General features: G+C 44.0%; 1 protein-coding gene across 16 annotated transcripts in view; it reads left to right on the top strand.

Moving 5' to 3' along the window:
* Positions 1 to 27,002, top strand: part of LOC144606790 (disks large-associated protein 2-like) — a 583,035-nt gene that overhangs the window by 101,673 nt on the left and 454,360 nt on the right. Inside the window, exon 1 of one of the 16 annotated variants that reach the window (XM_078423153.1) lies at positions 20,278 to 20,425. The exons of the other annotated variants lie outside the window; for them this stretch is intronic. The gene's annotated coding sequence lies outside the window, so the exon portion shown is untranslated. Of the gene's footprint in view, positions 1 to 20,277; positions 20,426 to 27,002 lie in introns of those variants that run through there. 16 annotated transcript variants of the gene reach the window in all.

The raw sequence follows: 27,002 nt of genomic DNA, 5'->3' as shown, positions 1-27,002 counted from the left end.
AATCTTCCCGCATCTAGCCTCTCCAACCCCTTAAGAATTTTATATGTTTCAATAAGATCCCCCCTCAGTCTTCTAAATTCCAGCGAGTATAAGCCTAGTTTATCCAGTCTTTCTTCATATGAAAGTCCTGCCATCCCAGGGATCAATCTGGTGAACCTTCTCTGTACTCCCTCTAAGGCTAGAATGTCTTTCCTCAGATTAGGAGACCAAAACTGTACACAATACTCCAGGTGGTGTCTCACCAAGGCCCTGTACAACTGCAGCAGAACCTCCCTGCTCCTATACTCAAATCCTCTTGCTATGAATGCTAACATACCATGTTACCATACGGTGTAATGTTTATAAACTTCTCAGCAAATGAATTTACCTGTGAGCATTCAAGGTAAAAGGGAGAGGGTGTTGAGGGTGGTTGTGAATTGTTTGATTGCTGAGAAACAAGAACTGCAAAGTTGACAAATACTTCCGCTGAGGGTTTTATCCCACGTTAGTCATATGAAACACTTGCGTGCCTTCAAATTCATTCCATTGAAGTTAACAAAATTTCAGAAGCAGTGGATACAGTGCTGTTGTGACTGTCATGCATATTTGGCAGTACAGACCAAATGGGAATATCTGATCATTCATTTTTTCTGAAGGACTGTACCCGGCCAAAAATTATGCTTGCTCTGCAAGAGAAACTATGAATATCTCCAAAATGTGAGGGCTCTGTTTTTTTCTCATATAAAGCAAACAGGATCTCTGCCATCCCCACCACTGGAACAGATAGAACCGACACTTTCAATAAATCTCCAGAATTAATGATCAGTCACTGAAATGAAGCACAAAGCCTGACCTGAATCACAATCTGTCTCCCTAAATGTAAATGAGGAATTTGGCCTCGAATTATTCCGAACTCTAATTTTCTAAAAATCCACAATAAGTTACAAGCATGCACTGAATTTCAATCCTGAGTGATGTGTAATTAGTTGCATCTATCCTTCACCAAACAAGTACAGCATAGCACATTGTTACGGCTTAATAACCAAGTAAGTGCCAGCACAAGGAAGAAAACCTCTTCATCTGTGCAGTTAGAATTACTTCAATGATTTCTCCATCGTACTGCTGACGCAAGCAGGTGTTTTAGTATTCTTGTTTTTTAATGATGCGTAATCTCAGGAGGGAACATTCTACGCTTCCCATGCCAGGTGAATTGTGTGATGAATTCTGCCTCCCCCCCCTCTAAAGCCATCTTAATCCCAAAGGAGGCACAGGCTGGCAGGATAACATCAACATCAGAAAATGATCCCACTGGGATCAAATGAAATACACAGCCATTGATGAAGTGGGGAATAGGTAGATGTACAAAGGGACATTTGAACGTTTTGCCTCAGACAGAGGCATGATCCAATGAAAGAGGGAGAATCACGGCAAAGGTGAAGGTTTCAACTTAAAGAGAATTTACACTGAGATGTTTCCACGGGTTCATCATGATTAAGGGGGCATTGCTACAAAATAAGGGCTGGTTGTTTAAAATTGAGGTAGGTAGACATTTGACAGTGAATCTCTGGAATTCTATGCCCCTGGGGGTGGTCTGGTTCAGATATAAACTAAACTAAACTAACTATGATTAGGATGGACATAGATAAATATTTGAAAGATTGAAGATTTGGAGTTATGGGAGAACTGGCACAGAAGTGGAGTGAACACAGATCAGCCATTGTCATATTGAGGATTGGAGTAAGACTGAGGGGCCTGGTGGCCTACTCCTGGTGGCCCACTGCCGGTGGCCCACTCCCGGTGGCCCACTCCCGGTGGCCCACTCCCGGTGGCCCACTCCCGGTGGCCCACTCCCGGTGGCCCACTCCCGGTGGCCCACTCCCGGTGGCCCACTCCCGGTGGCCCACTCCCGGTGGCCCACTCCCGGTGGCCCACTCCCGGTGGCCCACTCCCGGTGGCCCACTCCCGGTGGCCTACTCCTGGTGGCCTACTCCTGCTCCTATTTCCTTATCTTCTTCCCTGTAGCTGGTGCACAGGACTGGATTGCAAGAGCTGAGGCCTACATATACCAGTTCACATTTTGGTTCACCAGTGCAAGCCTCCTATTTCATGGGACAGCCTGTTTCTCCATGGGTGGTCCATGCCATCTGTGGACATGGTATGTGTGAATGGACTCCTTGAACATTTGATGTGGGTGTGTGTTGCATGCCTGGCAGCCGCAGTGCATTGTACACAAGGAGATCCAGAAGAAAAACAGCAAACGTCGAGTGATGGGGTTTCCATTGACTTGATGCCTTGTGGAGGATGTAAACATTATGCTACGTGATAGTACTTCTTTCCATAATCTTTTAACGTTCATCTTGTATACATTTCGCATCTGCTGCGCTGAAGTGCGGAACTGTGCCAATCGTACAGATCTTCTGGTAAGTCACCAAATGTGTTTGATTGACCAACATGACAAGTCTAAGGTATTTATTCACAAAATGCTGGAGTAACTCAGCAGGTCAGGCAGCATCTCAGGAGAGAAGGAATGGGCGACGTTTCGGGTCGAGACCCTTCTTCACAAGTCTAAGCGCATCAGCCACTCCATAGCCCACACTGTTGGAGAGATAGAAACGTATACTCAGTCCCAAGGGACAGAAGACGAGGGAAGAAGAAGACAGATGAAGAGCTGAGGTTAGCGACCCACCATGAATGAAGAATCTCGCTCAGATAACCCTGGACTGCTTGGATCAATTTTCGATGAGGGAATAATAGGAACATTTCTAATTGTACTGAAGTTCACTGTTGTGAAATCTGTAGTAGCTTGCTGCCAGCAATTTGCACATTATTAATGGAAATTATCAAAAAAGGTCTGGATTTCAAAGGATTACACAAATACAATAATTTAGAAAGTGCAATTAAGATCAAGGTCTTAGACTGCAAATATTTATAGGGCAATTTTCAACAATAGATTGTGGTGAATGGCAGATGAACCTTGTTGCTTATAAATACAGATCCACACCATTGGTCAAAAGTGAAATACTGGATTCTGGAGTTCTGCAATAAATGAAGACAATATTGGAGATACTCTGAAGGTCAGATCACAGCCATGACGTACTACCACATGCGAATCCATGCTTTTTGCCTCACGTATTGCTCGTGGTTGCAAGCCCCACAGCCAGCGGAAATAGTCTCCAGGCAGCTGACAGCTTTGTCTTAAAACTAGGACTTAAAATGAGAGAGTGAAGTTGAGGCCGAGATTGATGGAGTTGTTTGTGCAGCCTCCAGGAGACCATTATTTCTTGTCAACGAGCTGCTCAGAATACTTCAACTGAACCTTGAATCTGATGCTTCCTGCTAATGGGGGGGCCATTGCTCAGCAGCTGAGTGAAGAGATCAAGGCAATAGACAATAGACAATAGGTGCAGGAGGAGGCCATTCAGCCCTTCGAGCCAACACCGCCATTCAATGTGATCATGGCTGATCATCCACAATCAGCACCCAGTTCCTGCCCTCTCCCCATACCCCATGACTCCGCTATCCTTAAGAGCTCGCTCTAAATCTCTCTTGAAAGCATCCAGAGAATTGGCCTCCACTGCCTTCTGAGGCAGAGAATTCCACAGATTTACAACTCTCTGAGTGCAAAAGTTTTTCCTCATCTCCGTTCTAAATGGCCTACCCCTTATTCTTAAACTGTGGCCCTGGTTCGGGACTCCCCCAACATTGGGAACATGTTTCCTGCCTCTAGCGTGTCCAATCCCTTAATAATCTTATGTTTCAATAAGATCCTCTCTCATCCTTCTAAATTCCAGTGTATACAAGCCCAGTCGCTCCAGTCTTTCAACATACGACAGTCCCGCCATTCCAGGAATTAACCTAGTGAACCTATGCTGCACTCCCTCAATAGCAAGAATGTCCTTCCTCAAATTTGGAGACCAAAACCGCACACAGTACTCCAGGTGTGGTCTCACTAGGGCCCTGTACAACTGCAGAAGGATCTCTTTGCTTCTATACTCAACTCCTCTTGTCATGAAGGCCAACTTGCCATTAGCTTTCTTCACTGCCTGCTGTACCTGCATGCTGACTTTCAGTGACTGATGAACAAGGAAACCCAGATCTCTTTGTACTTCCCCTTTTCCTAACTTGACACCATTCAGATAATAATCTGCCTTTCTGTTCTTACCACCAAAGTGGATAACCTCACATTTATCCACATTAAACTGCATCTGCCATGCATCTGCCCACTCACACAACCTGTCCAAGTCACCCTGCATCCTCATAGCACCCTCCTCACAGTTCACACTGCCACCCAGCTTTGTATCATCGGCAAATTTGCTAATGTTACTTTTAATCCCTTCATCTAAGTCATTAATGTATATTGTAAATAGCTGCGGTCCCAGCACCGAACCTTGCGGTACCCCACTAGTCACTGCCTGGCACAACAAGATAAGTTCCTCGATTGAGAACCTGATCAGGGAGGACTCACAATTAATTAGCAGCACCCTTCTCTGCTGCCCTCTAGAACGTGGGTCAGTTCTTAGAGGTATAGAACCTCACAATGATTCTTCATGATCATGTCGATGAAGGAAAGTAAGTAGTCATTGAATACTTTCCCCTCATAATTAAAGTGAATACTTTTTTAACCTGAATAATGTGCCCCCTCTTATTTTTATGCAAACTAGGTTCATCTTGTGAATTGTAGGAGATTCCTCAATCTTTCAAATATTTACCTATGTCCATCTTAAAGCTAGTGTGGCTTAGTTGTGTATGAAATGTCAAAAGCAAAAGAAAATGCTTCTTTTTATAAAAACAACTCTTGTCTGTCTCGTATCTTTGTAGCAGGAACGTGCCAAGACATTGGCAGTAGTGCTATTGAACAAATCAAATTGATGCTAAACCTTCGCAGGTGTAAAAGTGAAGATGAACAGAGACCATTTTTTGAGATTTGAAGGAACATCTTAGAAGAAAGTTTTTGCTTTACTGTATTTATCAGTTGTGGCTGTTCGTTTTCCATTGCTATTGTCTTTAAAGGTTGAGGGAGCGAATTTTAGAGGCGAGTTCCATGGCAGCTGAAGGCATGGCCTCCATTGGTGAGGAGGTTAAATGAAAGGATGCTCAAGAGGCCAAACGTGGTCAAGTGCAGATTGTTATAGATCTGGAGGGGGAGGCCATGGAAGGATTGGAAGCGAAACGCGACCATTTTATGACCAAGGCAATTGGTTAACCAGGAATTCAGTGAGCATAAGGATGATGGTGGCACAGGTTAGGATATGCACAGCAGAGTTTTGCATGACATCTCTGAAATGGATAAATGACTGGAGAATGAAGGAGATAAATCCCTGGGATGGAGGGACTGTCATATGCGGAAAGATTGGAAAGATTAGGCTTGTATTCACTGGAGTTTAGAAGGATGAGGGGATATTATAGAGACGTATAAAATCATAAAAGGTCTAGACAAGCTGGATGCAGGAAAAATGTTCCCAATGTTGGGGGATTCCAGAACCAGGGGCCACAGTCTAAGAATAAAGGGGAGGCCATTCAAAACTGTGAGAAGAAACTTTTTCACCCAGGGAGTTGTGAATTTGTGGAATTCTCTGCCACAGAAAGCAGTGGAGGCCAATTCACTGAATGAATTTAAGAGAGAGTTAGATAGAGCTCTAGGGACTAGTGGAATCAAGGGACATGGAGAGAAGGCAGGCACAGGTTACTGATTGTACATGATCAGCCATGATCACAATGAATGGCGGTGCGGGCTCGAAGGGCCAAATGGCCCCCTCCTGCACCTATTTTCTATGTTTCTATGTTTCTATTAGCCAGGGTTGCTTTGGAACAGTAAGCTTTAGAAACACCAAGGATGAGGACCTGGACCTTAGGTTGTTACACAGATGACATGTACATAAAGTCTAGAAGTCAAATATGACATTGGGAATTGCAACAAAAAACAATTTTTTGTTCAGTTTAAGACCGTTGGTGGAGATGGATGGGGTCAGTGATTAGAGGGCAGTGTTTGTGATGTGGACTGAAGATGACTGGGCAAACACTCAAAACATTTAGGGACAGTGTAAGGATCAAAGGAGATGATGAACAGGTAAAGCTTGGTATCATCGGAATACATGTGGAAACAGACACTATTTTGTCTTGTCATGTTGCTGAGGAGCAGGTGTGGCCAAGAAATAGGAATATTTAATGATAGACCCTTGGATCCTTGACTAACAATGCCAGAGGTGGAGAAAGAAACTATTGCAGGTCATTCTGGTTTAGTTCTGCTAGGTTGTGTTAGAAGATTTTATTTCAAGAAGATGTTGCAGCGGAGAAAGATAAAGAGGAATAAAGAGTAAGAAGGAACTGCAGATGCTGGTTTAAAGCGAAGATAGACACAAAAAGCTGGAGTAACTCTAGGACAGGCAGCATCTTTGGAGAGATGGAATGGGTGACTTTTCGGGTTGAGAACCTTCTTCAGACAGGTTAGGGATGAAGGAAATGAGAGATATAGACGGTGATGTGGAGAGATAAAGAACAATGAATGAAAGATAGAAACATAGAAAATAGGTGCAGGAGTAGGCCCTTCGAGCTAGCACCGCCATTCAATATGATCATGGCTGATCATCCAAAATCAGTACCCTGTTCTGGCTTTTTCCCTATACCCCTTGATTCCCTTCGCCCTAAGAGCAAAATTTGTGGAATTCTCTGCCACAGAGGGTAGTTGAGGCCAGTTCATTGGCTATATTTAAGAGGGAGTTAGATGTGGCCCTTGTGGCTAAAGGGATCAGGGGGTATGGAGAGAAAGCAGGTACAGGATACTGAGTTGGATGATCAGCCATGATCATATTGAATGGCGGTGCAGGCTCGAAGGGCCGAATGGCCTACTCCTGCACCTATTTTCTATGTTTCTATGTTTCTAAATCTAACTCTCTTTTGAAAACATATGCAAAAAAGTAATGATGATGAAGAAAACATGCCATTGTTAGCTTTTGTAGGGTGAAAATGAGAGGCTAGTGTGACTTGGGTGGGGGAGGGATAGAGAGAGAGGGAATGCCAGGGGCTACCTGAAGTGAGAGAAATCAATATTCATACCACTGGGCTGTAAGCTGCCCAAGCGAAATATGACATGCTGTTCCTCCAATTTGCATTTAGCCTCACTCTGGCAATGGAGGAGACCTAGGACAGAAACGTCTGCATAGGAATAGTTTATCTTTCACAGTCAAATTGATCATGCTTGCTATTGTTGTGGGTTCAGAAGCATAAATTGAGGGATTTATATACCAAGTTCTGATGGCCATGGGTTTAGTTCATAATTTCATAAGTTATAGGAGCAGAATTATACCATTCGGGCCATCAAGTCTACTCCTCCATTCAATCACGGCTGATCTATCTTTCCCTCTCAACCCCATTCTCCTGCCTTCGCCCCATGACCCCTGACACCCGTACGTCATTTACTTCAGTCACGTCAACCGTAATAATGTTTTGTGAAATAAGTTTGCAATTCTTTATTGGCATCTTTGAGTAGAGGTACTTGTCTAAAATGTGTTGCAACTTTACTGCACGCTGGCCTGGATTCTGCTGAGTGTGATCTGGCAGTTGAATTACCCATTGCTCAGTTGATTGGTTTATATCAACACGGCCAAACTCGAAGGTTGAGAGTATCCTGGAGATAATTGATGAGGCCTTGCAGAGAGACAGAGACTTGCAGCATAATCAGCTCATGCGGGTGGAATCGGCCAGAATAAGCTCTGCCCGCAAGTTACTGAGCAATTGGTTGACTTTTGACAAAGGGACATCTTGAAGTAGGGTCTTGACCCGAAACGTCACCCATTTTCTCCAGAGATGCTGCCTGTACGCCGAGTTACTCCAGCATATCTTTAGCTATGCTGACTAAGAAAACAAGTTGGTTTTGAAATGGTGTGATCTAAGTGTTGCAATGTTAAACCTCTGTAAGACCTCTGTATCCCTGATTGTAGTACGTTATATAATGTCTGCAGTATATTATATAATCTAATGTTATAAATGTATCTACAAACTTTTTTTGACACGGAGCGTCCATTATTGCAACTCGGTGATATACAAAGTCCCTGGAGTACTTTTGCTCTCTTCTTTGCCAATCTAAATAAGTCACCTTGTCCTGCATTTCGCAGTGTTTACGTTTCATTTGTCATCAGTTTGCCAAACTGTATAATTGATATAAATTGTTAACAGCATTTTCTGGCTCCTTACTTCTTAATCTGCAGGATTATAGTATTTACATTATATATTAAACTGTTTCTTTTTTGGATGGATTTCTGATTCCAAATTATGAATAACTTACATAACAGTATAACAGTATAACAACACTTTATTGTCATTCGGTATAAATACCGAACGAAATTTCAGCAGTCACAAGACACAGCAAAAAAGAAAAGAACACAGGACACACGACCCCAACACAAACATCCATCACAGTGACTCCAAACACCCCCTCACTGTGATGGAGGCAACAAAACTTCCCCTCTCTTCCCCCCGCACCCACGGACAGGCAGCTCGACCCCTACCGAGGCAACCGACACGCACAGCCCTCGCAAGGGGATGGAAGGCCCCGTGGCCGAGCCGCCCCGGGCACCGAAACGTCCCGCGGCCGCACCGGGCGATGTTAAGTCCAGCGGCCGAGCCGCACCGGGCACTGAAACGTCCCGCGGCCGAGCCGCGCTGGCGATGTTAAGTCCAGCAGCCAAGCCGCGCCGGGCATTGCCCAGACAATGAAATTGTAATGGGCAGGGATTGTAGAGATGGGATGATCGAATGCCATGAGCATGTGGACCTCAAACATTTGGAGTAGATGAGCTTTCAAACGTACAGCGCAACTAAAAAAAAAAAAGATCTTGATATAATGGAATGGGATCAGCAGTGGAATTTGTGAAATGCTGGTCGTTCACGTTTATCTGACAGCTACTACAATTGAGGCATACTCCTCACCTCTGCTCCACTCGTGGGATTGCTGAGGTACAGACGGTCACACACGAGAGCAGGTATTGCAGAGACAATAGAAAATAGGTGCAGGAGAAGGCCATTCGGCCCTTCGAGCCGCACCGCCATTCAATGTGATCATGGCTGATCATTCTCAATCAGTGCCCCATTCCTGCCTTCTCCCAATACCCCCTGACTCCGCTATCCTTAAGAGCTCTATCTAGCTCTCTCTTGAATGTATTCAGAAGAGAAATTTCAGAGAGTTTGGTTGCGTTTCGGACAGTTGCTGTGGATGGACGTGACCGGCAACGAGAGAGTGGAGACATTAGGATCTGCAGTTGCTGGGAAAACAAGTTGCTTTAGAAGTGGTGAGATCTAAGTGGTGCAATGTTAAACCTCTGTCAGACCTCTGTAGCTCTGGTTGTCGCACGTTATGTAGAAGGGAAGAAGGGTCCTGACCTGAAACGTCGCCTGTCCATTCCATCCACAGATACTGCCTGACCCAGTGAGTTCCTCCAGCACTTTGTGTTTTGATCTAAGGAGTAGAGTTTGTTATGTGGATTGAAGCTGACGAACAGTCTAAGAGTGGAGGAATAAAAGGAGATGGTAGTGAGGTAAAGCTAGATGCCATCAATGCCCCTGGGGGGGGGGGGGGGGGGGGGGGGGGCATTGTGAAGATACCATTCCTTGAATATAGCTCACTGTGTCCAATTTCACTCCTCTTCCCATCATTGTTTCTGTGAGTATGCTGTTGTCACTTAAACATCTGAAAATGGGCCACAAGTAAATATTCTTTCTCACTCAAAACCGTTACAGAACTTATATTGTTATTTTAATTCAATAAGCACTCTATATTTTAGAGAAAAACATTTTGAAATATTGCAGTCAAATACGAGTTTTGGATCTTTCTCCTTGGGAACCTGAAGTTGGTCCATTTTAGCTGCTATTCTGTAAACAGCACTGCTATTCCCAGTGAGGAACAGTTGCACTGATTAAAACTGAGTGCAGCCATGTTCCAGCAGTGGTGATTGAGGGACAAGGACAAATATTTAAGTTTATTGGAGAGAATAATGGCCTTGTCCGTTGTAAATTTATTTGGAGACGTTGAAATTCTGCAGATGCAGGAGAAGTGAAAGGGAATAAGAAAATGATGGAGTGATCTCAGTGTCTGGAACTCCTCTCTGAATTATGTGTATCTCTTGCATCCCCATCTCCCCACTTTGTATTTGCCTCTCGAGAATAATATTCTGATAGAATTTTCAGCCTTAAAATATTGGAATCCATTGAAGATGGTAAATAGCCCTTTCATCTGCTGCTTAAAATAGCCTGGTAATACCATCATCCATCATGTTCCATGACATTCTTGCATCACAAGGTCAGAAAAAAACCTTTTCAACTGCATCACGAGGTATTATGTTATCTTCAGGTAGCATTTGAAATTTTGTCGCCAGACCAAGTGTGTCAAGAGCAAGATTTATACTGCATGTTATTAATAAAGCAAATTTAATGCGCTGTCATAATCCCAGGTTTAGAAACCGCTGGTTGAGATTGGGCTCTTAATGAACTGGAATTCACTTGCTGAAACAGCAGTGGAAGCTAATCAATAGTTTTCTTTACAAAGGTGTGGGATATTTAGTTAAAGGGGAGACCAGGGGGCTAGAACACACTGTTCTTTTCTATCAGAAAGCTGGAGTAGAAATAATGAACCAAATAACCTTGTTCAATGCTGTGAAATTCTCTGGTTCTAGGATACCGCACTGGGATAATTCATTGCTTCATTGTTATCCAAAACACCCTCAATTAAATTAAATATTTTCATACATATGGTCCAGTGTATTTTACAATCCCTTTCCATGCATGTAAAGGTGGGTCATCTGCATTGTGTTTACCAGTTGCATTGTGTGTGCTGTTTTGTGGGTGAAAGTGCACAGCAGGCATAATTAAAACCGAGGGGTAGGTTTAGCTCGATCTCAGTTAATTTGGCCAACAAATCTGAAAACATTTAATCTTATTTGTATTTAATTTTTTTTATTTGCCTTTGAATGATTTTGAGCAGTCATTTGGAAAGATAGAGGAGCTTCCCTTAATAATTAACCGTATTAAGGCCACAGCAGAGGCATAATTCAAAATGGAGATTATTGTCACATGCGCAAGTCTGACGAGGTACAGGGACAATGGAAAATGTTGCTTGCAGTAGCATCACAGGCACATCATGTAGATTCAGACAAACATGCATAAACAAGCTATACATACATTATACATGAATTACTTGCTATTTCTAAAATAAAGCAGACTGTGGGGAAATAAAAGATATATGTGCAAAAGCATAATTAGAAAAGAAACCCATTGCAACCTGCAAGAGAAGGACTGCCATGTTTGTTGTCGTGGTCGGATCAGAGTTGTGCAGGTTGGTTCAAGAACCCAATAGTTGTCGTTTAGATTAGTTTTAGTTTAGAGATACAGCGTGAAAACAGTCAAGTCAAGTCAATTTTATTTGTATCGCACATTTAAAAACAACCCACGTTGACCAAAGTGCTGTACATCAGTTCAGGTACTAAGAACGAACATACAATGGCACACAAACATATCAGCACATACATAAACAATTCACAGCGCTCCCTCAGAGGGCCTGAAACGCTAGGGAGTAGAAATAGGTTTTGAGCCTGGACTTAAGCAGGTCCTTCAGCCCGCCAAGTCCACGCCGAACAGCAATCCCCGCACACCAGTGCTCTCCTGCACTGTGCCAATTTACAATTTTTACCAAAACCAATTAACCTACAAACCTGTACATCTTTGGAGTGTTGGAGGAAACTAGAGCACCTGGAGAAAACCCATGCAGTTACATGGAAAATGTAGAAACTCCATACGAACAGCACCCTTAGGATCAAACTCAGGTCTCAGGCGCTGTAAGGCAGCAACTCTACCACTGTGCCACCATGACACCCAAAAGGCAGAAAATGGAGGACTGCAGCAGTTCCTGACTTGGTGGTGTTGGGGACTTGAGGCTTCATTAACTCCTGCCCGATGGCAGCAGTGAGAAGATGGCATCACCCAGATGGTGGGGGTTCCTGATCAATCTTGAGGCAGTGTATGTGCTTCACATATCTTTGCAAAGGTAGACAGATATAAACCTCTGCATTGAGATCTTAACGTGCACCCATCTACAGCCAGTAGAAAAATTACCCAGAGCATTGATTTTAAACACATGAAGTCACCCTAAACTTATCCAAAGCATTGGATTGCCAGAGCTACAATAATGTGTAGGGTTCTGTGTGTTCTACGTTCCAGACAAATCAAGATCATGAAAGGTTTGAAATGGTGTACTAAATGGTTTTCTTCTGTGCTGTAAATTTCATTAATTATATGATCAAAGGCATTTTACTGAGTTGATAAGGAGACTGAAGATGGGGGTACATATTTGCCATTGTTTGTTTGTGATAAACAAGTTGCAGTTGGCTGATGCTCATAGAAGTCAAAGAAACTGAATTTTAGAGCAAAGCTGATACTGTACACTGTGAATGGCTCGATTGTAATAATGTATTGTCTTTCCACTGACTGGATATCAACAAAAGCTTTTCACTGTACACGTGACAATAAACCAAACCAAACGATATTGTATGGTTAGCATAAGTGGCCAAAAACTATTTTCTTCAATTTTCAATCGGAAACTGATAAAAGTATTCAATTTTATGAAGTTTCTGTTATGAGAAAAATTTGCAATTAGGGAGCGTGCATTTGTAAAGAATTTCCCAAACAAGATCTCAAGGCAATGCAGACTTGTAAAAAGAGGCACATTCAAAGGGCAAATTTAAACAAAAACCAGACCAAGTGAACCCATTGGGTCCAAACCTCTGCTGCATTGGTGCAACACCCTCTCCTCCCCCCTCCCCCCTTCCCTCCCTCCTCCCCCTTCCGCCCCTCCCCCCTTCCTTCTCCCTCTCCCTCCCTCCTCCCCCTCCCTCCACCCTCTTCCCTCCCCCTTTCCCCTCCCCCTTCCACTCCATCCCTCTCAACCCCCCTTATCCTCCCCCTCCCTCCCTCCCTCCCTCCCTCCCTCCCTCCCTCCCTCCCTCCCTCCCTCCCTCCCTCCCTCCCTCCCTCCCTCCCTCCCTCCCTCCCTCCCTCCCTCCCTCCCTCCTCCTTCCCATGGAGATAAATTTAAACTTTAAAATGTGAATAACTTAAAAAATATAACACCGATTTCAATGAAACCTTCCATTAGCCAAGGGACAACCGGAAATACTCGTCGGACCCAGGCACCGTAATCCTTCCCGGGAGCCGGTCCCACACAACATGAGCCGCATTTCCTCGACGCCCTTCATCTCCCTCTGAGACGCAGGGAGGCGTGTCCTGTAGGGCTCCTCCTCCACACCCTGCATTTCCTCGCCCTGGTCCACCGTCCGGACACTAAGTGGCGGTCGGTGTTGCCTTCCGGTCGCGAGGGGCCCCCGCGGTGGGGGTCCCTCTACGCAGGGATTCTGCCCCTCTCCATCGGGGACCTGGGGTGGAGGGTATTGCACCGAGGAGTCCCCTGCAACCTGTTCCTTGCGCGGTCACAGACTCGCCAGCCGCCTGCCACTTTTGCGGGTTGGAAGAGTCTATGTACCACGTGTACATGGAGTGTGTGAGGCTGCAGCCCCCGTTCCAATATCTACAGGGGCTGCTCCTTGCTTTTTGGCTGCACTTTTCACCCACCATCCTCATCTTTGGACACCCTGTGTGTAGGGGAGAGGGTAGGGCCGAAGATGTCCTGGTTGGGTTGCTCCTGGGCCAGGCCAAGCTGGCCATCCGCGACTCACGGCGCCAGGCGGAAGAGGGCTCTGCCCGAGCCAGCTGCCTACCCCTTTTCCGGGGGTACATCCGCGCCCGGGTGGTGTTGGAGAGGGACTACGAGCTGTCCATGGGCACCCTGGAGGATTTCCGGAACCGCTGGGCACCACGGGGGATTGGATGTATCCTGGATGGAGATTGTAATATAATTGTATAATAGTTTCAATTGGTATATTTGTTTGTATAGTATTCTAGTGGTGGGTTCTGTTTTGGTTTTATTGTATTGTATATATTATTTTAATATTTGAATAAGTATTTTTGATTAAAAAATAAATAAAAATTAGCACCGAGGGGACGACGGTGAGTTAGGTGGGCATAAAATTGTCACGCTATTTTGTACCGTTTTGGCTGTAGTTCAGGAATAAACAAACAAGAGTTTTAGTATATAGATGTTGACTGAATATGAATTTTCCCTACCTCTTTGGGAAGATTCCCCATTTGCTAGATCATAGAAACATAGAAACATAGAAAATAGGTGCAGGAGAAGGCCATTCAGCCCTTCGAACCAGCACTGCCATTCATTGTGATCATGGCTGATCATCCACAATCAGTAACCCGTGCCTGCCTTCTCCCCATATCCCTTGATTCCACTAGTCCCTAGAGCTCTATCTAACTCTCTCTTAAATCCATCCAGTGATTTGGCCTCCACTGCCCTCTGTGGCAGAGAATTCCACAAATTCACAACTCTCTGGGTGAAAAAGTTTCTTCTCTCCTCAGTTTTAAATCCTTGTGGCAACAGGGCTAAACATAGGAACTTAGAATATGAATGATTTTGTATAACTTTTAATATCATTTGAGCAGTGGTTCCTCACTTCAGTGGCCCTTTACAGCGAATGCAGCGCCGGAGACTCAGGTTCGATCCTGACTACGGGTGCTGCACTGTAAGGAGTTTGTACGTTCTCCCCGTGACCTGCGTGGGTTTTCTCCGAGATCTTCGGTTTCCTCCCACACTCCAAAGACGTACAGGTATGTAGGTTAATTGGCTGGGTAAATGTAAAAATTGTCCCTAGTGGGTGTAGGATAGTGTTAATGTGCGGGGATCGCTGGGCGGCACGGACTTGGAGGGCCGAATAGGCCTGTTTCCGGCTGTAGATATATGATATGATATGAAATTGGGTATGTAAATCTGAAGGAGGGTCCCGACCTGAAATGCCCCCTTGCTCGTTCAATTCCCAAATGCTGCCTGACCTACTGAGTTCCTCCAGCACTTTGTGTTTTGCTCAAGATTTAGCATCTGCAGTTTCTCGGTTCCTCATTTAAGTTGGATAAATTATGCCGGCCCTTGTAGAAGCAGTTAATACGCTGTCAACAGTTCTCAAACTAACAAGTTCTGAAATTCCCTGACGTGTATCGAATGATTAATGCATCTCAAATGGAAATCTAAGTAATTGGTTCAAATAGCTCGGTTTTGCAGGGAATGTGTTGGAGAGTATTGATGGATTTTCTTGCGGATCATAAGATTAACCACAATCGCATTATATTACACAGACAAAGGATCACACTAAACCTGTCACTAAACAAAACTTTATGTAAATAATGGCTTCAATTTCTAAGTCTACAGAGTCTTTCAGTGAATTTGACTGTGCCGATGTTTGCAACCCAAGACAAGGGTGCTAAAGATTGGAGAATATCAATTTGTCCGAGGGACTTTGAGGATGTTCATTTAATTTTTTGAAACAAAACCGTGGGGTGAGTTTATTTGCTACTGCTATTATTCTGAACATGACATTTGCAAAGTCATGGACATGAATGATTCCAGACTCAAAATGGAGATGGCCTCAAAGTGATTGATTTAGATTTCTTATTCAGACCACCGCACTTCAGAATCATTATTTATTCCTTTCTCGTGCAACTTTGCATCCATTTTAAGGTAAAAATCAGCGCCATCCTTTTCACATTCTGAACGGCGAATGTGCCACGTTGCACCCTGTGTGTCGGGGAGAGGGTAGAGTTGGGTTGCTCCGAGGCCTGGCCCAGCTGGCCATCCGCGAGTCACGGCGCCAGGTGGAACGAGCCGCTGCCTGCCCCTTTTCCGGGGCTATGTCTGCGCCCGGGTGGTTTTAGAGAGGGATTACGCGCTGTCCACGGGCACCCTGGGGGATTTACGGGACCACTGGGCACCGCGGGGGGTGGAATGCATCCTTGACAAGGATTCTAATATAGACAATAGACAATAGGTGCAGGAGGAGGCCATTCGGCCCTTCGAGCCAGCACCGCCATTCAATGTGATCATGGCTGATCATTCTCAATCAGTATTTAGTATCAGTATATAGTTATTTAATTTTCCGTATATTTGATATTTAAGAATATTTGTTTTACTTTGTGCGATGGGTTTGTTAGTATTGATTTGTATTGTACATATTATTCTTGTAAATAATTGATTACAATTGATTTTTGGTAAAATAATTGTGCCACGTTGCACATCATTTTGGTGCTGCTCTGTTTTGATTTTTTTAGTGAGCTTGTTGGATACCTATTCAGGAATGCTGCTGAAGATATTTAGATTTAGAGATACAGCGCGGAAACAGGCCCTTCGGTCCACCGAGTCCGCGCCGCCCAGCGATCCCCGCACACTAACACTATCCTACACACACTAGGGACAATTTTTACATTTACCCAGTCAATTAACCTACATACCTGTACGTCTTTGGAGTGTGGGAGGAAACCGAAGATCTCGGAGAAAACCCACGCAGGGAGAACGTACAAACTCTGTACGGACGGCGCCCGTAGTCAGGATCGAACCTGAGTCTCCGGCGCTGCATTCGCTGTAAGGCAGCAACTCTACCGCTGCGCCACCGTGCCGCACGGTTTTATTATGAAAGTGAGTCTGTCCTGCAGATCAGCATTTGGTATTGCACACGAACATGTTGTTCCACTGGAATAGTTCCCAATGGTGCCTTGTTGTTAATGTGTGACCTGTAGCACAGGAGAAATCCATGAATTGCAACCTGCGGTTGGTTGCTGGGTGATTTATGTTGCTCTTTCACCGGCAGTGGTAAACTTGGAGCTTGCTGCCAACTTCTCCGCGACTTTCACAAAGTTGCGGCACATGAACATTTGCATGTTAGTTGACTGTTAAACTGTGAAAAATTGGGGTTGGTATTTTACAGCGCAAGGGTCTTTTGATGGGATTTTTGTTCCTGCAGTACCTTCTTCCAGCACCTACCCACTACACATAGGGAACAATTTAAATTGTGGTAATGAAACAAAGTTCTGTGGAACAGCCTTGCATCTTTGGGATGTGGGAGCAAACTGGAGCACTTGGAGGAAACCCATGCAGGGAGAATGTAATGCAAACTGGTTAGGAGATGCTGTAGGGTGGAGGTTATTGATTTCCCTTTTACTTTCAACAGGGAGAACCGTGCCGCCAGTTGGAGTGATGTCGAGGGTGTAATTTCATCACATGCTTCAGATGAGATAAACTGTGATAGGGACAAACTGGAGTAGCCTCTGACCACCATTTGAACCACAAAATGAGACTGCAACCTTGAAATTGTCTGATCTTATAAGGCAAACTATGATTCAAACTCTGATTGGTTCTGTTGGCTCCTGGTTTATTGCCTGCGGTTTATTGAAAGGTCAAATACGGATGGTCAAGAAACTTCCGCTGGCTTAATACCCACCACTTTTCATGAAAAGAATAATTATCAGGTGATGAAGTCAAATTGCTGATTACTTGGGATACTATGTAATGCATTTTTCTTCTTTAGTTTAGTTCAGAGATACAGCATGGAAACAGGCCTTACGCCCACCGTATCCACGGTAACCATCGATCACCCATTCACACTAGTTCTATGCTTTCCCACTTTCCCATCCACTCCCTACACATTAGGGGCAATTTTTACAGAGGCCAATTTGCCTACAAATCCGCACGACTTTGGGATGTGGGAGGAAACGGGAGTGCATGGAGGAATCCCACCTGATCATAGGGAAATTGTGCAAACTCCACATAGACAGCACCCGAGGTCAGGATCGAAGCTGGGTCTCTGAGGCTGTGAGGCAGCAGCTCCACCAGCTAATAAAGGCATTGAGATACTTTATTGATCATCCTGAGCACAGGTGCTGATGTTAAACTATGACCAGAATATCTCAATGATCTCCTTTACTGCAGATCTGTGATCACAACATGTGTCAGAGCTGCAAGCTATGAAAGTGAAAGTGCTTAAAACACCTGAACACTGAAAGCAATCGGCTACAGCTACATAGAAGGAAACTATACACACTGTTTGTGATCCAGATAAGATTTGTGCACATTATTTTTGATTTTATAGTTACTTGCTCATTTTATAATTTAATTTGTTTTTTACGTTTTGTGTGATTTTACAGAATTGTACGGAATGTTAGAGTAATAGTGAGAACATTCATCCCAAAAGGACTTCACAATCTTCAAGAACTCAGGGAAAATTTATTTTATATTAGAAATAGAAAATGGGCAGCAAGGTGGCATAGCGGTAGAGCCAGAGATCCAGATTCAATCCTGACATGGAACCTGCTTCGTTCCTTGAAGGTCGAGTCACAGGTAGATAAGGTCAAAAAGGCATTTGGCACATTGGCCTTCATCAGTCAGAGTATTGAGTGTAGAAGTTGGGAGGTCATGTTGCAGTTGTATAAGACGTTGATGAGACCGCATTTGGAATATTGTGTTCAGTTCTCGGCACCATGTTTTTGGAAAGATATTGTCAAACTTGAAAGGGTTCAGAGAAGATTTATGAGGATGTTGCCAGGACTAGAGGGTATGAGCTATAGTGAGAGGTTGAGTAGGCTGGGTCTCTATTCCTTGGAGCACAGGAGGATGAGGGGTGATCTTATAGAAGTCTACAAAATCATGAGAGGAATAGATTAGTTAGATGCACAGAATCTCTTGTCCAGAGCAGGGGAATCTAGGACCAGAGGACATAGGTTCAAGGTGAAGAGGAAAAGATTTAATAGGAAATATGAGGGGTAACTTTTTCACACAAAGGGTGGTTGGGTGTATGAACAAGCTGCCAGATGAGGTAGTTGAGACTGGGACTATCCCAACTTTTAAGAAACAGTTAGACAGGTACATGGATAGGACAGGTTTGGAGAGATATGGACCAAGTGCAGGCAGGTGGGACTAGTGTAGCTGGGACACGTTGGCCGTTGTGGGCAAGTTGGGCCGAATGGCCTGTTTCCACACTGATTCACTCTATGACTCTATGCCAATTTTTTTGTTTTGTTTAGAGATACAGTGTGGAAACAGGCCCTTCGGCCCACCGAGTCCCCGCTGACTAGCGATCCCCGCACATTAACACTATCTGACACACACTGGGTACAAACAGGGGTGCAGTGCTGCCAGAGCTCACTGGAGCGCCGCTCCGTCACCTCTTTAAAAAAAAGAAGCCAAAATAAACAGCGGGGAATTTTAACTAGCGGGGAATTTAACAGTGGCCGTTCCGGCACCAGTGACAGCTCCGGCACCTGGAAAATGAGTACTGCAACACTGGGTACAATTTACATTTACACCAGGCCAATTAACCTACAAACCTGTACGTCTTTGGTGTGGGAGGAAACCGAAGATCTCGGAGAAAACCCATGCAGGTCACGGGGAGAATGTACAAACTCTGTTCAGACAGCACCTGCAGTCAGGATCGAACCCGGGTTTCTGACGTCGTAAGGCAGCAACTCTACCGCTGCGCCACCGTGCCGGCCTCAACAATCTCCTCCACAATTATTCTCAACACCGGTGCCCCGTATGGTTACCTTCTCAGTCCCCTGCTGTACAACTACACACAGTGCTGTGTGACTGACCGTAAAGATAGTTTTTGGTAAATGCTCCGACCACAAACCCTGCTCGTCTTTTGATCAGTTGGTCTTTTCTGGAGGTTCCATATTTACAACAGCTCTACTCAGAACAACGTGATGACCAAAGCTGCTTTTTAAAATTTCTTTCAGTTGCTACGTGAAAACTATTCCATAATTATTGCAATACCACAATTTACCACAAGGGGTCAAGTTTGATGAAACTCCAGTTGTGCCAGTATTTTTCTGATGAAGAACAGCCCTCTTAATTCCTAAGTTGTATTTGATTTGTAAAAGGAAACAGTTGATGTTTCAGCCTCAAAGCAGATTGCGAGCAATGACTGAAAGCATCTCAACGTTGTTCCCTGCTGTTTTCATTAAAATACAATTCATTCAATGGAAACCAAGTTTCAGTCTTATTCCATCATATTTTCAACATTAAAAAATCTCAGGTTATTCAGACTTTTAGAGAAAAAAATTAAAAGATAATCTCATTATTACAGCATTCATCATGGAAAAATAAGTGCTTTGGCTTGGAGTGCTGTTTCTCAGGTTAACTAAGCCTTGTTTTGTGAGTCTTTTTCATTCTTGAGAGAATATGGAGCTGTTCCTGTGTCTCCATCTGCCAATCACTGCTCAAATTATGGCAGCAATTCAATGCATAGCTGCAGGTCTGATTTCTGTGTAAAACATTAATGCTACAATACTGTTGCAGTCATTTCTCCTTTGAGATGTTTGTTCCTTGTGAGGACCATTTTCTAATTCCTTCAATGTACAGGTTGATCAAGGATATCTTTATCAAAGATCGATACAAAATGCTGGAGTAACTCAGCGGGACAGGCAGCATCTCTGGATAGAAGGAATGGGTGACGTTTCGGGTCGAGATGCTCAGTCTGAAGAAGGGTCTTGAGGAAGTTTACAAGAACGATCCCAGGAATGAGTAAGTTAACCTATGATGAGCGTTTATCGGCACTCGGCCTGTACCCGCTGGAGTTTAGAAGAATAGAATGCGGGGGGAATCTCATTGAACTTATGACCCATTCCTTCTATCCAGAGATGCTGCCTGCCCTGCTGAGTTACTCCAGCATTTTGTGTCTATCTTTGATGTAAACCAGCACCAGCATCTGCAGTTCCTTCCTACACTTTATCATTTGATTTGTTGAAGTGCATTCTTGGTATTTTTAATTAAAGCTTGGTGACAGATAAAAACAAAATAAAATTGAGCTCTTTACTCTGCAAGTAAATATTATCAGGTCCCTGCATAGTTGGATGGCGGAGAGGCACAGCTAGTAGAGCCACTGTTTCACATGCTAGAGACCCGGGTTCGATCCTGACCTCGGGTGCTGTCTGTGCGGAGTTTGCACATTCTCCCTGTGACCACATGGGTTTCCTCTGAGTGCTCCGTTTTCCACCCACATCCCAAAGATGGGTGGTGTCACGTCTCCGCCGCACTTGTGGAATAACGATGCAGACACAATCTATATAAGTTACATTACTCAGTTTCTATGTTTATTGTCTCTCCTGACTGTAACCTCCTGGCCTTACAGCCCACAGCGAGCACAGCTTCCAACTCTCCAGTCACCTGATACACAGGTCATGATATTTGCACATCATCATCATGACTCATCGTCATGACAGGTGGGTTCTAGGTTAATTGGCCTCCCTGAATTGTCCCTAGTGTGCTGCGGAGAGTGGATGGGAAAGTGTGATCACATTGGACTAATGTGAATGGGTGATCGATGGTCGGCATTGAGTCGGTGGGCCAAAGGGCTATTTCCATGCAACATATCTAAACTAAACTAAACTGCCAGTTGACACTTTCAGGATGACAGACAATTGGATATTTTGTTTAAAACAGCCTGAATAGAGTGCTAAAGTGTCCCTCTGTGTGCAAAGGAAAAAAGTGCATTCCATCAATAGACCAAGGGGCCGAAATTCATCTTTGGTTTGGGTGCTAAATAAGTCAGATTGCACTGTACTGACCTTTGTACGTTGGTCTGAAGATTGGATTCCATCAACTTTTGTGATGCTGAATTGGTATTAATATAGCCAGATCTATAATACGGACATGGTCACACTGAGGGGCTAGCTGGTGTCTCCAACATTCATGAGTGTGCTCAAAACCTCCTTCAATAAATGTTACATCTCCAGTGACTCCTGGGAATCCCGGTCCTCTGAGACTTTACGCGACATACAAGGAACTGGAAATGCCGGCTTATAAAACAAAGACACAAAATGATGGAGTAACTCAGCAGGTCAGGCTGTATCTCTTTAAACATGTTTAGGTGATATTTTGGGTCGGAATCTTCGTCAGAATGTGATGGGGGTGGAGAGAGAAAGCTGGTCGATGGTTGAAGGATCGCAGCAGCTTGGGGTTTGCCTGGATTGGGCAATGCTTGTAAGAACTAGAGTGCAGACTGGACTTTGAAAATGGCCCCAAATCAAGGATGCCTCTTGCACACGGGCTCAGTGGACTACTTCTGTACACTTTGCTAATCAGGGGATTGGGCCTAGGCATGGGAATACTCCACTGAAAATAATTTCTCTGTGCATTTGCACATGTGCCAATAAAGCACCATTGAACCATGGGCAGTAATGAGTTGGACTGAAGGGCTTGTTTCTGTGTTGTACAAAAGATTTCTACATCTGCAGTTTCTTGTGTCCTAGCTGTTGAAGATGTTGGGCTAAGGACATGGTCCAGATGAATTTTCACTCTTTTTCCTACACATTGTCTCGTCATTGCTGTAGATCCAGTCAAAAACAGTGGTATCATTGGAGAATTCTCTGGGGTATTATTTTCCCTGTCAGCAAGTCTCAGCAGGTTTAGATTGCTCGGAGGTCTGGTGAAACGGTGGGTTATCACCAAATTTTCAAAGCATTTTCGGAAGCACCTCATGTTTGGTATTGTTTGGTTTAGTTTAAAGACACAGCGTGGAAACAGGCCCTTTGTCCCACCCAGTCCGTGCCTTCCAGCGGCCCCCGCACACTAACACTATCCTAGACACGAGGAACAATTTACAATTTGACCAAGCCAATTAACCAGCATCTGCAGTTCCTTCCAGCACATAACCTATAAACTGTACGTTTGTGGAGCGTGGCTCCAGGAGTTCCCAGAGGAAAGCCATGCAGGTCATGGGGAGAACATACAGACAACACCCATAGTCGGGATTGAACCCGGGTATCGGGCGCCTGAAGGCAGCAACTCTACCACTGCACCACCAAGACTTAAATCACATTTAGAGAAACCAGGAAATATTCCAGTATCTCATTCTCATGACCATGATGATTTATATTAAAAATTACTTCTGCTGTTAAAGGTTTAATCAATGCAGTTTCAAAACTATTTTTTGTTGATCGACAGGGTAGATAAAATATGTGAAGGAAGCAACTGCCGATGCTGGTTTAAACCGAAGATAGACACAAAAAGCTGGGGAGACTGAATGGGTGACATTTCGGGTCCAGACCCTTCTTCAGACCATTCCTTCTCTCCAGAGATGCTGCCTGAGTTACTCCAGCTTTTTGTGCCTGGATAAAATATGGGTCGGTTTCATTCTTGCGCCTGCGTAGTTTTTTTTTTTTGGAGTGAGCATTCAAAATGTAACGGCTGGGACTGCAGTGTTCGACTTTTAAACCATCACCTTGATCAGGGCTCAGAGACATTACATACAATCTATGGATGCTTAGCCGGATGCTTAGATGCTTATGGATGCTTAGCAGGTGTGACGCCATTATTTCCATTCATTGGCTTTAGCCGGTAAATTAGATCATCAATGGCTGGAGGTTCAAATCTAATTTAATTAAGTGCCTGCGTTTCACGATTTTGAATAAAATTGGTTTCTTAGGCTGGTGATCAGTTAGTTGTACAGTCACAGCAGGTGTGTGCAGACTAACAGACTTTGCAGCGCCATTCAAAGATCACTCGCAGTGGTACTGTATATCTTGATATTTTAGATATCATGTTACATCATTTTGTTATCTTTAGAAACACAATGACTGTGGCAGCAAGGGTCAGCCCTGACCCAGGTATCAACCTAACGCGGCTCACTGATTGCCACTAAAGCTGCCAGGCGCTTGCAAGAACATTCTGCTCACTCAGTAGTAAACTGTTTCTCAGGGGCTGGGAAATCTATTGCATCCAGCCTGCGATACACTTTAGTCTTGATTTCCACTGCAGGAGGCAAGCAGTAATCTGAAAAAAAATGGCTTGTCCACCCACTGAAAGGGACGAAAATCGGGCCAGCACTACCTACGACGGGCAGGTGACTTTACCACACATGGGTAATGAAGGTGGGTCAGGTGTGGCTGAGTGAAAAGATTCCATGTTCAAGCCCTGCTCCAGACAACTTGATTGTAACAGGGAAGGAATGCTGTCTTTCAGATGAAATGTTAAAATAACGTCTGGTCTTTCAGGCAAAAATGTAAACATTTACTTCATTAGAATTTGAAGAAGAATGGCGGAGCAGTTCTCAAGTGACATTGTCAATATTAAATGGTTAATCTCCAAAATCCTCAAGTTTAGTTTAGTTTAGAGATATAGCACCGAAACAGGCCCTTCCTGCAGACTAACACTATCCTACATGACGGATAATCTTTTACATTTATACAGCCAATTAGCCTACAAACCTGTACGCCTTTGGCGTGTGGGAGGAAACCGAAGGTCTCAGAGAAAACCCACGCAGGTCACAGGGAGAACATACAAACTTCATATGGACAAGCACCCGTAGCCAGAATTCTTCCTGTGGCTGGTGGATTTCCTTGATTGCTCCAGTTTCATCCCACATTCCAAAGATATGTAAAGTTAATTGAGATCTGTATATTGCCCCTGGTGAGTGACAATAGACAATAGGTGCAGGAGTAGGCCATTCGGCCCTTCGAGCCAGCACCGCCATTCAATGTGATCATGGCTGATCAGTCTCAATCAGTACCCCGTTCCTGCTTTCTCCCCATACCCCCTGACTCCGCTATCCTTAAGAGCTCTATCTAGCTCTCTCTTGAATGTATTCAGAGAATTGGCCTCCACTGCCCTCTGAGGCAGAGAATTCCACAGATTCACAACTCTTTGACTAAAAAAGTTTTTCCTCATCTCTGTTCTAAATGACCTACCCCTTATTCTTAAACTGTGCCCCCTGGTTCTGGACTCCCCCAACATTGTGGTGCCATGTGGGAGGGAGTTGGGAGAATCAAAGATGTGATTGACGTTGGATTGGTGTAAATGAGTGATTGATGGGCCAAAGTACCTGTTTCTACGCTGAATGATACGTGATTCTTCAGAACATGTGAACAGGGGCAATGTTTCTCAAATGTTCTGCCAGCCAAACCTTTATTTAATAATATTTTTTCTTCTTTGCTTTTATTTGGCAATCAAATGAAGCGAGAATTGATTTTTTTTTCCAGCTGGAATTCATTCAAATAAATGAGATAAATGAGGATAGTATAGAGATAAGGAAATCTCAGTCAAGCAGTTGCTGAGACTGACCAAGAAAGAATTCCAAAGGCAATTAATTCACCCAGAAGCACAAGTGTATGTATTGATGAAAAAAAGAAACCATGGTGGTAAAATGTCTGTTTAAATAATTCATGTCTCACTGTGACCCATTAAATTGACTGCGTTGAGCACAGTTAGCAAGCTGGTTTCCTGATTAAAAGGAAATTTAATGAGCAGAGCCATTTGCTTGAGACAGGTGTTTATATTCTCAGGTAAATAGCCAGTCAAACTTTAAGATTGATGAGCTTGGAAACCATGGCTAATCAAGGCAAGTGCAATTAGCAAGTAATTAATACCTTGTTTGGAAAAAGCAGGATAATTGTTTCTCTGCATGTTGTATAATGGACAATTCTCTAACATTCCTGAACTGACATCAATCTAAAAGGCTGTGCTCCAAACATCAAATAGTCCACGGTTTTTGAAAATATTTTTTTTAAAGCAGTGCAGATATAACGGTAAGTTTTGAAATGAAAGACATTATTTAATTAGATCCTATTTTAAAATTATTTTTGTTCCATATGGAAGAGCATATTAATTTGTAGAAACAGGCCATTAAGTCTATCATTGCTAATTCATTTGGAAAGCAGTGACTTTCTTTGTTCCCATTTAGTTCAATGGCTGTTCTGCAGCAGTTTGTTTCATGGGCACATCTGATCACAACGGTTGAAACTGGGCAAATATTGCATTCACCGTAAGAAGGCTAGATCCATGTGAATTGTCGGTCTCGTGTGGTTCCCCAAAACCATAAACTGTTTTGATTAAACATATGTTCATTGGCATGTTACTTGAGTTGAAGCATCCTGCCAGAAACCAACCACTCAATCCTCTCTTGCTTCCAATGCCAAGCCTCTGCGGATCAATCTTTGGTCTCGTACCCAAAAGCTTCAGTACCAATGTGCAGGAAGGAACTGCAGATGCTGGTTTAAACCGAAGATAGACACAAAAAAGCTGGAGTAACTCAGCGTGTCAGACAGCATCTCTGGAGCCTGAGGAAGGGTCTCGACCCGAAACGTCACCTATTCCTTTTCTCCAGAGATGCTGTCTGACCCGCTGAGTTACTGCAGCTTTTTGTGTCTACATTTCAATACCAAGGTCTCTGCTGTTAAACCCTTCACTTGTTCCTCTCCAAACCCCTGCACCTGAAATTCCTTCCCACTGTCTCAATCAGATCATCGATCTCCCTCCAATATTCTGACATCACTACCCGTTATTCATCCAACGGCGAATTTAAAGATGGTGCTGGAGTTGCGTTTGGTCACACAGTCATGGGTATAGAATGGTGTTGAGCTCGGGATTGACCATGCAATTGTGAGGTGTCCTCGTGTTGATGGTCAGCAAGGAGGAGGTGTTGTGTATAGAATGGTATGTTGGCCTTCATGACAAGAGTTGAGTATAGAAGCAAAGATGTCCTTCTGCAGTTGTACAGGGCCCTAGTGAGACCGCACCTGGAATACTGTGTGCAGTTTTGGTCTCCAAATTTGAGGAAGGACATTCTTGCTATTGAGGGAGTGCAGCGTAGGTTCACTAGGTTAATTCATGGAATGGCGGGATTGTTGTATGTTGAAAGACTGGAGCAACTGGGCTTGTATACACTGGAATTTATAAGGATGAGAGGGGATCTTTTATTGAAACATATAAGATTATTAAGGGATTGGACATGCTAGAGGCAGGAAACATATTCCCAATGTTGGGGGAGTCCAGAACCAGGGGCCACTGTTTAAGAATAAGGGGTAGGCCATTTAGAACGGAGATGAGGAAAAACCTTTTCACTCAGAGAGTTGTAAATCTGTGGAATTCTCTGCCTCAGAAGGCAGTGGAGGCCAATTCTCTGGATGCTTTCAAGAGAAAGCTAGATAGAGCTCTTAATGATAGCAGAGTCAGGGGGTATGGGGAGAAGGCAGGAACGGGGTACTGATTGTGGATGATCAGCCATGATCACAATGAATGGCGGTGCTGGCTCGAAGGGCCGAATGGCCTACTTCTGCACCAATTGTCTATTGTCTATTGTTGCTAATCCATAACTGATTGAGGT

The sequence above is a fragment of the Rhinoraja longicauda genome, chromosome 27 (genome assembly GCF_053455715.1).
Source record: "Rhinoraja longicauda isolate Sanriku21f chromosome 27, sRhiLon1.1, whole genome shotgun sequence".
NCBI lineage: Eukaryota > Metazoa > Chordata > Chondrichthyes > Rajiformes > Arhynchobatidae > Rhinoraja > Rhinoraja longicauda.
This window is presented reverse-complemented; position numbering and strand designations above follow the sequence as displayed.